A 7,126-nucleotide genomic window follows, 5' to 3' on the forward strand; every position below is an offset into this window, starting at 1 on the left:
CCCTGTCTGCCTGTCATTTTAGCCAGCCACTCGTTTGCCCGTCATTTTAGCCAACCACCCATCTGCCCATCATTTTAGCCAGCCACCTGTCTGCCCGTCATTTTAGCCAGCCACCTGTCTGCCCATCATTTTAGTCAGCCACCTGTCTGCCCGTCATTTTAGCCCCCCCCCCCTGTCTGCCCGTCATTTTAGCCAGCCCCCTGTCTGCCTGTCATTTTAGCCAGCCACCTGTCTGCCTGTCGTTTAGCCAGCCACCCGCCTGCCCGTCATTTTAGCCAACCACCTGCCTGCCCATCATTTTAGCCAACCACTCGCCTGCCTGACATCATAGGTCGACACGAGTGACATCATAGAATGATGCAAGTGACGCCATAGGTTGATACGAGTGACATCATAGATTGATATGAATGTTGTCATAGGTTGATATGAACGTCATAGGTTGATATGAGTGACTTTATAGGCTCATATTATTCATGAAACAAAGATGAAATTATTCTTTCATATCTTTCTTTTTCAGGGTAAATTCGTGGACGACGAAACAGAAACTCATTTCAAAGTACATGATCACGCGTGTTATATAAAAGTGGTTAGTAGTGGTAAAAGATGTGATGGAATCGAAACTAACAAGGGAAGACAAATTGTGTCTTGAAAAAAAAACTTGCACAGTTTCCTTCCCTCCCATAGTTTCTAATGATTCACCCCTTAGCTCTGTGAAACGTGAATTCATCTTCATGACTTGCCAAACTGTCATGGCAACACTGCATCTGGTGATGATTAGCAAAACATATTTTTAGAGAGTTGCTAAAAGCCTGGTGTGTATTTGGGGGAAAGCTAGCAAGGCCACACCAACAAATTATCTTGTCATCTGATTTTTCTTTTGAAAAGCTTGGGACAACTAGTGTACTGTGAAATACTTTATTTTAGCTGGAATAAATTTTTTGAGTGTTTTGTATGGATTTTATTTTCACTAATTTTTGACAAATTGAATGTAAAATATACGAAAAACAGTATATTCGCTGGATTTTATTTTCACTGAATAGCAAAAATTAATTCAAAGCAAAAATAAAGTATTTTACATTATTTTATGTTTATACTCTGATCTTGGTTGTTTTTGCAAACATTGAAGCAGTTTTTAATCAGCAGTGTGAACAATTGCTATAAATGTGGTTGATTCTCATGATTTTTTGGCACAAAGAAATTAAATCCAAAAATGTTATCTGGCTGGTGTGAGCTGGTCTGTTATTTTTTTTTTTTCATCTAACTTAAAAACAACAATTGTCATTTTTGGTTTGGTCAAATTCCAGCCATGTTACATTTAAATGAACTGTTAATAGCACAGCTTGCATGACATATGTGTATACCAATTTCATTTGTCTTGATGAATATTGTTCAGACACAATGATATAATGTGACCTCTTAGAGAATTTATCCTTTTTTTTTAACTTTATTTGATATGTAATCTAATTATGGTGTAATAGCATCAGTTTTTTTCATTCAACCACTTTGGGTGTAATAGCTAGTCTACACAACATTCAATTTAAATTATGAAATTAAATTTTTTATTATCTTTTTCTGTACTTTTTCGAATTCTTCACATTTTAAATGTAATTTCTGTTGATAAGATCTATTGTAATGTAGTGGAATAGTGGTTTGAATATAAAACATGATTTAGTTTCCACTGGAATTCTTGTAGTTTTGTTTGAATGGTAACTCTAAAATCATTTCCCACTTATTGTCAGCAGTTACTTCAATTAAATTTTACCTTTTGGTGGAATAAAATAAAGAGATGAAAGAGCATTTCTTATTACTTTACATGTTTGCCGTATTCAATGGACAAAATATGTTAATGTACAGACAATAGACAATTCTAGTCTAACAAAGAGGGGAGTACACCCTGTCCATTCTAGTGGTAGAGCGGAAACTATGCCATGCCAAAGGTGATATTGTCTGGGAGTAAATCCAATCTGTTGTATCGGAAGATGTGCCCAATCTTTAATTTTAAAATTTCTTTAATTGAAATAAAAAGGACAGATGTAAACAATGCCCTTTAAAATGAAATCTAAATAAAAACACTCTTGTTATCAATGAGAATGTTGGCGTTATTCCAAATTATATTGTTAGCAACGGGTTGCTGGGATTGTAATTTCCACCAACTGCACAATAGACTGTGATAGAAAGAGGGTAAAATAACAGGTAGTAGCTCAATTTTACAAGTCATCTGAAGATGACACAGCCCCTACTTGTCAGATGTGATTATAGTTGGCTATGAATTATAAAGTTTGATTGTATATGTATACAAGTGACCTGACGGTTGAAATAGCTCTGCTGTCTTCATTAGGCCAAAAAAAAAATTTTGTTGCCCTCAGCGACAGACCGAAAAATATGAAATATTGGGTCATGTTTTTTTTTGTTTTTTTTTATAGGCCCAAATATTAAAAACTCGCCATTTTAAGCAGTAAAAAAGTGTTTCCTCTGAAAATTAACGATCCCGAACCGTTGTTTGCTCCACGGGGGAAAAGTAGCGACTTTGAACCTTGGGTTGATCTGTATTTCTTTGACATGTTCTGAATACTATGAAGTCTCAAGAGCAAACGCGTCTTTTGCATTTCAGGCCATTATTAAAAATATCGCCGCACCAAGTATTTTCTTAATTAAATAAAAACATTTTGAATCAAAAGCAATACGTTTGTTGTAGTAAATATAATTTTTAATACATGAAATGCACAAAATTTAATGTGACATTTTATATTAAAACTCTAATCTGGTTACATCACAAACAAAACGACTTTTGCACATTGTTTTAGCGCTGTCAGTAATTCTCACTTCCAGGTTTGTCATTGTGTGTATGTACATGTGTACAGCAGTAGCAAACATGGTGAACACGTTTGCTGTGTACATGACAGCAAAAAAAAAAAAAATCCGACCGGCCGACCCAATTTTTCAATTTTCCGACTTGAGGGCAACATAATTTTTTTTTTTCGGCCTTATCATGGAACAAGAATCAGTAAAGTCGTTGTAATATTCGGTCATTTAGAGAACATTGCACTTGAGTTACATTTACAATTATGAACGTTTATAGTCTTCATAAGGATAGTGCATTTCATTGGACAAACATCATTGAGGCTAAACTTTAGAAATCGTAGGTGTGCAAAAACCTGAGAAATAGTCGAGAAAAAAAAATATGTTTTTGTTTGAAAAGTTATCCTTCCTAATAACGTTATACATGTACGTGATTGTTTTGTTACACCCAAGAACAAATGTTCAATAAATCTGTACAGTAATAGTCTTATGATAAGGGATATAAAATATCACTTTTTACCAAAAATGACAAAAATATTGAATTGAAGATATCATCATGAAATGAACAAATCTAAGAGAGGTCTACCCAAGGCAGATATATACACCAAGTATCAAAGCATTCAGACTTGTAGTTTCCAAGAAGTCGAAAAAAGTAAAAAATTGACACGGACGACGATGATAAGCTATGCTCGACAAAGTCGACAGCGGAGCTAAAAATTCACAATTGAATATGGAAATTCAATTGATCAATATTGAATACATGAACTAATAATTAGTTCACAAGATATTATTAAAAGAATGGCTGCGACTATGTGCAAATACACCAGTGGTCTCTGTCAATCTATAAAGTTTGAAGTGCACTCATCTTATAGAAATGATAATCGACATGCCAAAAGGCTGGACTTTACTCGGTTTGGACTGCTTTGGGGCCTTGTCAGGTAAGAGTGCAGTAGCCGGAAAGAACTGTTTATTCTTGGCAGGACTACCATAACTGCCAGTAAAATAACCAATCCCTTGCCACAACATGCTTCTATTAATTTTTCACACTCAATTGCATAGCATATATCTTATATTGACAAATCAAGTCTCTACCAAGTTTGGTCTGATTGTACTATTTGTTCACAAGATATGAACAAAAATTCAAATTAATAATTAAATGAGCTCATTAATTGATTCCTTGACAAAATAAATTAATGTGCAGTGCCAGTGGTCACTCTGTCTTTGTACCAAGTCTCAGCAAAATCTGTCCAGACATCTCTGAGAAATGATGGACACACCCTAAATACTGGATTTTACAGGATTTTGACATTCAAAATGGCCACCAGGCAGCCATATTTGATCAAATCAAGAAATAAATCCATGTGAATATGTATACCTCCTCACTTTGTCTTTGTACCTAGTATCATTGAAATATACCTCCTCACTGTGTCTTTGTACCTAGTATCATTGAAATCAGTCAAGGCATCTCTGAGAAACATCAATGGACAGACAAAAGCCATGATTAACAATCAAAATGGCTGCCAGTCGGCCATATTTTATCATTTCAAAAAAGTAAAAACGTGCATCTGTATGGGTGGTCTCAACAAAATCGATCAAGCCATCTCCGAGAAATGACGATGGACAAGCAAGGATCAAATTTGACTGAAGTTTGGCATTAAAAATGGCCGCCATTTGTCTATATTTGATCGAATCAGTAAATAAATTGATGTGCACATGTATGGTTGACCACTATGTCTTTGTACCAAGTTTCAATAAAATCGGTCCACCTATCTCTGAGAAATCACTCTAGATGGACTGATGAAGGTGAAACTACAACCCCCTCCCGGACTTTGTCTGGGTGGGGGCTAATAATTACATCTTAAGATTAAAGTACCACCAAGGGGAAGCAGATAGTATGATAAAAATTGTTTCCAGGGATGATTAATTTTTGGATTAAGAAAGTTTAACTTAAAAATATTTGACCTGCATTCCAGTCATTTTAAAAACAATAGATTCTCAGAAAAAAATATTACATGAACTATTTTTCAGGAAATGGAAACCGGATGTAGTTCATCTATAGTTCAACATTGACTGCACCTTGTGTAATTTATTCTTGCATAAAGTACAGTTCATGTCATCTAATTTCACCGAGGATATCTAAGTGGCTTTCATGAATGTTTTTTTTTAATTTCCGTCCTCGACTTTACAGTACGACATAAAATAATCTTTGGTTTGTCCCAGTTATGACATATTAGTAAGACTTACTTTTTTGAGTGCCAGAGATTTTGTCCCCCAAGACTTAGTGTAAATATTTTGTAAAATTTTTCACTAAATTTTCATTTGGGACAGATTGCTTTTAATTTTTATCAATATTTCATGTAGGGAGAATCAGACTATACAAAATAACTTTATAGATGGTCTCAAAAGATAACAATGGTGTATGTACTTAGTATATAAATGACTAGTGTCTGTGGTCAAAATAATACACTATAACAATACTGTATCATCTCTATTCTCAGGGTGGACATCCCTGTATTTACATCGCCTAGCAACTGTTGCCGATAAAAAGGGTTAAGAGTGTACCACCACAATAACTTGACATTCTGCCAACATACACATTTTTTTTTATTAATTTCTGCAACTCACATATACAACATGTACTTTGGTACAGGATTCATTGCACAACTATGCATGGGGAAAGTATAGTAGTGTAATGAAATCTAAGCCAAGGTACATCAGTGGTGCATTGTGGGTAATAATAACAACCATACGCCAGTCTGTGCAATTGAAATTGCTTTAGTATTTAATGAGAATTCAGATCAGAATTTAACAACAAAGTTAAACAGAAGCAGGTTAGCAGTGACATAAAGCAATAATATTTTTAGTTTCTCAACCAGTAACCATAGTAACCCCAGATTGATATTTACATGTTTACGTCTCCACTAGTATATACTGTAACTAACTGTTGCCACAAATTTGTTTACATACTTTGCTGAATGGGACAATCACTTTTTTTCTACCTGTCAAATAAACTGTGTACATGTAGTACAGGAATACATGACTGTCAAAATTATGATAAAGATAGCAAATGTCAAAACCAAACTTTGGACTGCATATATTTGTATAAACCCTGTAAACCAAAACCACAATTTAATTTTATATTTTGAATTAATATTGTAAAACCATTTATTTTCATTGGAATCTAACTTGGCAGGGAAACGATGAGTTCTGTTATTTTCCCTGGTCACATAAACTTAGATATCAGTAAAAAATGAATGAACTTACAGTAATTTGTTTTTGAGGAAATCATCGCAATTCAGCAAAACTGTTCCATTGCATAAAATATGGGAATTTTTCAGGGCAAATGTGCACAAGAAATCACAAAAAATGATTAATTTTGGCCCAGAATACATCACTAATTTTACTACAGAACAGTTTGGCCAAAAATGACGGAATCCATGGAATGGCTGCTCATTGGGAATCACCAACTTCAGTTATTATATTGACTTCTCACACCAATTCAGAAAATGTAAAATATTTCAAAAGCACAATATTTAATAATGGAATGAATAAAAAAATATAAAATAACTAACTTGACACATATGGCAATATTGGGAAATGAGGACAATTGATGATTAAAAACAAACTGGAAAAGAAAGTCATTTGATTTGAGGGAAGTAGCAAAATTTAGTATTGTTTTCATAAAAATTAAAATAAGAGATGACACACAAAAGAGTAACGTTAAACATGTGATACAAAAAACATCAATCAAATTTTTGACTCATTCTATTCTTTGCAACATTCATGTTGCGGATTGTTGAAGGCAGTCAAATATAGCATTATAAACAGATCAACGTTTGTTGATTAGTGTACCGTAGTCTTACCGGATTCTGTAGTAAATTCGCCCAGGGCCGCTAAACTACAGTTCGGGTTTAAAAAAAAAAAAAAATTTGAACCAAGAAACCACCCAGGACAATTTTTCGACAGTTTTTTAAGGTGTTATTTTAATCTTTTCTGATGCCTAAAGGTTTCGCCGTAGTCATTGACGCCAATTAAAGTGTATTGATGTTTATTGCGACTAGCGTGAATGGGTTAGCTTCGTTTCGACAATAAGTTGTTATCACTGTAAATAATGTTAAATTATTCTTCAAATGCTCAGCTTATCTTTTGAAAACAAATATTTTTTTAATTTAAAAACAAATCATGCCGCTTTCCCATCAAAATCCAAGCCAAAAGATGCGTGGTCTACTTTTTAATCCAGCTAGAAAAAAATGTATACAATTTTAGTTTCTTTCGTTTTGGGTGGTCCAACTGCCGGAGTTGAAAGTCGATGTAGGTGGATTTTTCA

At 34.1% G+C, this 7,126-nt stretch overlaps 1 long non-coding RNA gene across 1 annotated transcript; it reads left to right on the forward strand.

The window, feature by feature from the left end:
* Window positions 1–270: 270 nt before the first annotated feature.
* Window positions 271–956, forward strand: LOC146730162 (uncharacterized). The gene is made up of 2 exons (XR_014927894.1): window positions 271–375; window positions 420–956. It is a non-coding gene; the product is annotated as an uncharacterized LOC146730162 (long non-coding RNA).
* The last annotated feature ends 6,170 nt before the right edge of the window (window positions 957–7,126 follow it).

Source organism: Saccoglossus kowalevskii, chromosome 20 (assembly GCF_978046115.1).
Source record: "Saccoglossus kowalevskii chromosome 20, keSacKowa6.1, whole genome shotgun sequence".
Classification (NCBI taxonomy): domain Eukaryota; kingdom Metazoa; phylum Hemichordata; class Enteropneusta; family Harrimaniidae; genus Saccoglossus; species Saccoglossus kowalevskii.